This window comes from Culex pipiens, chromosome 3 (genome assembly GCF_016801865.2).
Source record: "Culex pipiens pallens isolate TS chromosome 3, TS_CPP_V2, whole genome shotgun sequence".
Taxonomy (NCBI): Eukaryota; Metazoa; Arthropoda; class Insecta; order Diptera; family Culicidae; genus Culex; species Culex pipiens.
In genome coordinates, this window is record NC_068939.1 from 156,032,746 (window position 1) to 156,039,668 (window position 6,923).

A 6,923-nucleotide genomic window follows, 5' to 3' on the forward strand; every position below is an offset into this window, starting at 1 on the left:
AATTAGGTTTTACAGCGTGACGTCATTTGACAGCTCGCGTGCACTGTTTACATAGACTTAGTCGTGTTCGAACGACAAGTGCTGGGTATTTTTTTTTTATTCAAAATCGGTCGAAATTACAAATGTCAAGTGGTAAGGAAATTGTTAGTGAATTTATTTGCAAGATTTCAAGTTTTTTTTAAATGCGTCGCAGGAAACCGAAGGCGAAGTGGGCGGCATATTTGTCTACATTCTCGCTGAACCCGAACGAAAACGAAGCCGTGCTGCTGGCGGAGATGGTCAAGCAATGCCTTGTTCCGACGCTCTGCCTGGAATTACCTACAGGGAACCGATCACCAAGGACATGCAAGTCCCAGAAAACTACCGCACCGTCATCCGACCGCTTATGCTCCAGCTCCAGCTCCCGAGGACATGGTCAAGTTCAATCTCGAGCGCTGCAACCTCGCCCTCCTCCACCAGCAAAACACCGGCAGACTCTTCATCGTCCTGTTTGAGAAGAGAAAGAAGCTGCTCTCGGAGGTTTTCCGTCGTCGAAGGCCTGCGAAGGGGAACCACTCCAAAAGAAGCTAAAACGCTACCACCCGAACCCGCTTAGGCCTAGGATGGTCTCCAGATTGTTAACGGATGTATCGGCGCAGAATGGAGTACGCGTATCGTAAGGAACGACATGATCAAGCTGCTGTTTCAAAACAATCTGGAGAAGCCGCCGGAAATCGAAGAGCTGGGCGAGGAAGGTGTTGGAACCGTGCAGATGTGTGTCGGAGTATCGGATCCGTTTGCGGTGCGGAACTATTATCCTCCTCGTGGGCGATTCTTGACGTGGGCCTGACGGAAAAGGACAGTTTGTCCTTGGTTCAAATTAGTACGAATTGGTGGTTCGGTTCAACAAACAACTGGTCTCCGGCACCTGGCAGCGAGGGTGCTTCAATCTACAACCAGCTAGAGACGTGATCCTGGTTTCGAGTTTAATTGATGGACAGTAATGATATTATAAAGTTTTTGAGATGTTATTTACCTTGGAATGGTAAAATCCTGTTTGGCTTTCATTTTAATCAGACGTTTTTATTTCTGACATATAAAATCAAAAAAAATTTCTTGTCAAAGAATTTATTTATCCTTAATAATCTAGCAGCTCCTTGACGACATGGTCCGCTAGACTGTAGTTGATTAGCATTCCGTTGTGGTCCTTCGGGTCAATCCGAATTGCAGGAAGGTCTTGGCGTTGGCCAACTACTTCATCTCGCTTTTTATCCCGAAGCACCAGGATCATTTAGGGTGGCCACTCAAGTGGTAAATTTAAATTTAAATGAAAATCAAGGTTGAAAAAAAAAAAATCCAACATTTGAAATTGAGTAGGTAGTTGAGTAAATTTACCTTAAAAAAACTGGCAGTCACAGCCAAGAAATAAAAATTTAAGGTATTTGAAATAAGTAGACTTTTTTTTCTTCAAGGTAATTGTCAAATTTGGAAGCATGTTTCGAAAATGTACCAAAATCAATAATTGTTTAAGTAAAACTATAGCATTTTTGGTTGGGACCATGGTGTAGGGGTAAGCGTGGTTGCCTCTCACCCAGTCGGCCTGGGTTCGATCCCAGACGGTCCCAGTGGCGTTTTTCGAGACGAGATTTGTCTGATCACGCGATTTTTTATGGCATTTTTAACGATGTTTTTAGGAAAGCCTACAATTCATGTTCAGTTCAGTTTTCTTTTAACTGTAAATATTCCTTTACTGCTTAATAACAGTTGAAACGGAAACACTACTTTGAAATGTTGTTTAAAATTCGTATTGCCTAATAGCAATAATCCTGATCATGTAAATTGATATTTAAACTTTTGTTTAAGTTTAAAAAAAATCAAATGAAAAGTTGATGACTAGAGTTTTTTTTTTTTTTTTTTGAAAAGGTCCAATAAACTATTGTGGTTCATATGTTTATAGGACCTATTAAAAAAAACTCTGGATGTCTACCAAGGCAAATTCTTTAAACTCGGGAAAATTTATTTAGTGAGAATTTAGAATTGGAAAAAATAAAATTCGGTAGAGTTTTGAGACCCAACAAGCCTTTGAATTGAACTTATACCAGAAGATTTGGAAAGATTTTTCAACACGTTGATAGTTTTCCACAAAGAAATTCAAATGTCGATTTTACACTTTCATTGTGTTGAATAACTATAAGTTAATGATATTAAATGTATACAAATATTATTTATTTGTTTTAGTACTTTTGAATTTCTGTCAGCAAATCAATTATTTTGCCAAACAAAATTAACTCCCGGGTCCCGGGAATTCCCGGGAAATTTGAAAATTCATCTCTCGATTCCCGGGAAATTCAAAATCTCGAGAATCGTCACCCTCTAATTATAATTAACAAAAGTTTTAGAATTTTATAAAACCCTGATATTTATCGATTAAATTCCAAACGATTTTCGTTTTGAATGAATAAAATTAATAACTTTTACGTATTAAAAATATTATGAAAAATATTATAAAATTGCAATAAAATAAATTTAAAGAACATTGGATTAAGTTATTACAAATATGTTTAAAGGATTTGCGTCTTCAAACATTTCGCATCAAATTAGTGGTAAATTAGTCTTATCAAAATGGGTTTTTCAATAAAGCGAAAAGTCTATAGATCAACCGACGACGATCAACAATGATTCAAAATATTAAACATCAAAATTCACGAGATTGAAAAGGGAATCAGGTAGATTTTTAGTGAGAATTTAGAATTGGAAAAAATAAAATTCGGTAGAGTTTTGAGACCCAACAAGCCTTTGAATTGAACTTATACCAGAAGATTTGGAAAGATTTTTCAACACGTTGATAGTTTTCCACAAAGAAATTCAAATGTCGATTTTACACTTTCATTGTGTTGAATAACTATAAGTTAATGATATTAAATGTATACAAATATTATTTATTTGTTTTAGTACTTTTGAATTTCTGTCACCAAATCAATTATTTTGCCAAACAAAATTAACTCCCGGGTCCCGGGAATTTCCGGGAAATTTGAAAATTCATCTCTCGATTCCCGGGAAATTCAAAATCTCGAGAATCGTCACCCTCTAATTATAATTAACAAAAGTTTTAGAATTTTATAAAACCCTGATATTTATCGATTAAATTCCAAACGATTTTCGTTTTGAATGAATAAAATTAATAACTTTTACGTATTAAAAATATTATGAAAAATATTATAAAATTGCAATAAAATAAATTTAAAGAACATTGGATTAAGTTATTACAAATATGTTTAAAGGATTTGCGTCTTCAAACATTTCGCATCAAATTAGTGGTAAATTAGTCTTATCAAAATGGGTTTTTCAATAAAGCGAAAAGTCTATAGATCAACCGACGACGATCAACAATGATTCAAAATATTAAACATCAAAATTCACGAGATTGAAAAGGGAATCAGGTAGATTTTTTTAAAGCGAATTCCTTAACACATTTTGAAGTTTTTTGATAACTGTAATCATGACAAACCAATAAAATTTAAAAAAAATTCAATCCTTTTTCATAGCCAGTAAAAACAAAATCTTAATGTTTCTTAAAAAAAAGTCTAATTCATAATAATGAGTGGAATATGTTTTGCAAATTTATTGAAGTAATTTACTTAAATCATAAAAAATTGTTTTGAAACAGCAGCTTGATCATGTCGTTCCTTACGATACGCGTACTCCATTCTGCGCCGATACATCCGTTAACAATCTGGAGACCATCCTAGGCCTAAGCGGGTTCGGGTGGTAGCGTTTTAGCTTCTTTTGGAGTGGTTCCCCTTCGCAGGCCTTCGACGACGGAAAACCTCCGAGAGCAGCTTCTTTCTCTTCTCAAACAGGACGATGAAGAGTCTGCCGGTGTTTTGCTGGTGGAGGAGGGCGAGGTTGCAGCGCTCGAGATTGAACTTGACCATGTCCTCGGGAGCTGGAGCTGGAGCATAAGCGGTCGGATGACGGTGCGGTAGTTTTCTGGGACTTGCATGTCCTTGGTGATCGGTTCCCTGTAGGTAATTCCAGGCAGAGCGTCGGAACAAGGCATTGCTTGACCATCTCCGCCAGCAGCACGGCTTCGTTTTCGTTCGGGTTCAGCGAGAATGTAGACAAGTTTGCCGCCCACTTCGCCTTCGGTTTCCTGCGACGCATTTAAAAAAAAACTTGAAATCTTGCAAATAAATTCACTAACAATTTCCTTACCACTTGACTTTTGTAATTTCGACCGATTTTGAATAAAAAAAAATACCCAGCACTTGTCGTTCGAACACGACTAAGTCTATGTAAACAGTGCACGCGAGCTGTCAAACAGAAATTCACGATTGAGGTTAGCCGCGACGGCGTAAAACCTAATTAGGGGACGACGGGACGACTGTCATCAGAGAGGTTACGAAAGTTGGACACGAACGGTGATTTGATAGGAAAGTACAGGGTCGGGTCGAGGGTGGAAAGCAAAACTGGACGATGACATTTCGTTTCGCTGCACAGTGGGAGAGACAGTGCAAAACGTCAGGACAAAAAAAAAGTTTATGCAGCAAGTTGCAAAAACAAGATTTTTCAGCACGAGTTGTACATTTATCCAACGAGGTTTGGTTATTTAGCAATCAATCACTCATTTCGGCTTATAAACTATCTACAATCACTTAGGCTGGTACAATTTTTACTGAATAAAATTAAAATTTAAAAGTTTTTGTCCATACAAGGCTCCGTTCAATTTTGCGGATTGGTCATACATTAATTGCATGTGAATATTAGAAATAATGTATCTGAGTAATTCTCGCTGAAAGTGGACCACTATTTACACAAGGTGCTCAAAAATCAAAAGCAATGCACTTTTCCAATAGCCCCCACCAAGTTATGAATGAAACCATGTTTGGTTGGTTGAATTTGTCCTCACCTCGGCGCCACAAAACTAAAACATTTTTTTAAATTGGTAATTTTTTGACTTAGACGCGTCTACAAAATTGCTCATAACTTTGCAAAACTTCAACGAACCCTTGATGTTTAGGGGTGTTTTGGAAAGGAAATGAGCAGAGCTTTCGAATGAACTTGTCAGAAAAATACCGTTCCATACATTTTTTAGCCACAAAACACCAATGTAATTTTAAAAGTCATTTTTGAAGGCCGGCGCCCCGCTTTATCGAAAAACTGACAAATCCATTCGAAAGCTGAGACGATTTCACATAAAGGTCCAAAAAATCTAAGGTGTATGTTCCTCCTATCTTTTTTAATCTAATTTTGATTCTGAGAGCGCAGCGCTCCGTTCGTATTTCGGGCGCCCAAAATGTTGCATTAGCTTGCCCCAATTTAAGATTGTGTCATTAATCGCTAGTAAATTCGGTCATATTTCATCTTTTGCTCACTTTTAATTGATATTTTATTCACGGATTTTTTTATGGAGAATGTTTTTTCAAGTTCTGATTGTTTTGAGAATGTCAGAAAACCTCGTTTTGTGATTTGGCTGGTTCCAATGTAAACTTAAAAAAAATGAAAACTTTAGATTTTTTAGGATTTTTTTTTTATGATTTTGTGGAACGGTTGTATACGTCTAAATTGACAGTCATTAATTAATGACGATTTCCATAACTTTGCAAGGAATAGAAAAATTGCTTCCAACCATTTTCACTACATGCAAATAACATTTAGGCGTGGCTCAAATATCACTGTTCACTGTTTATCTGAAATTTGATTGCAGATCCGAATTCAGCGACCTAAATAACTATAATGATCCATACTTTGGCTTCCAAAACATATGCCGCATGTAAATAATAGGCCGTGCTTGTTAATTCTCGGAAATTTGTAAAATTGGCACTTTTTTTTCTCACTAAAACTCAAATATCTTTGCGTTGGAATATCTAAATAACGTTTTCTCCGCGAGAAAAATGTTCGTGGTGAAATTTCCTACATGCTACATTCATTAGTTTTACTGTAAAAATGTCCACCCAATTGTAAATAAGCATTTAACAACAAAAAAAGTAAACAAAAACAACTTTTCGACATTAAATTGCCTGGCAGAACCCAAAAACTTAAATATTGGTCAATTGTTGATAGTGCATCTTGATCCTTGGATAATAATCTATCATTTAAAAAGTGAGCACCTATATTGTTTGACACAATCTTAAATTGGGGCAAGCTAATGCAACATTTTGGGCGCCCGAAATACGAACGGAGCGCTGCGCTCTCAGAATCAAAATTAGATTAAAAAAGATAGGAGGAACATACACCTTAGATTTTTTGGACCTTTATGTGAAATCGTCTCAGCTTTCGAATGGATTTGTCAGTTTTTCGATAAAGCGGGGCGCCGGCCTTCAAAAATGACTTTTAAAATTACATTGGTGTTTTGTGGCTAAAAAATGTATGGAACGGTATTTTTCTGACAAGTTCATTCGAAAGCTCTGCTCATTTCCTTTCCAAAACACCCCTAAACATCAAGGGTTCGTTGAAGTTTTGCAAAGTTATGAGCAATTTTGTAGACGCGTCTAAGTCAAAAAATTACCAATTTAAAAAAATGTTTTAGTTTTGTGGCGCCGAGGTGAGGACAAATTCAACCAACCAAACATGGTTTCATTCATAACTTGGTGGGGGCTATTGGAAAAGTGCATTGCTTTTGATTTTTGAGCACCTTGTGTAAATAGTGGTCCACTTTCAGCGAGAATTACTCATCTTGAGAAGAGGTTTTCTGACCGATTTGGTGTCTTTGACAATGTTGTCTTGTAGGATATGATTTGCAAAAAAAAAAAAAAAAAATAGTTAGCACGAAAACCGGATTTTATATGGCGATATTTAGTAAAGTGATAATTTGACTATTTTCAGGGAAAATTCCACCTGTTTTTCTTTCAGTAGGGTTAAGCAACTAAGGGATCACTTTTGCTGACCAAAATTTGACAGAAAGCGCATTCAAATCAGAATATATATAACAAATAGATTGATTC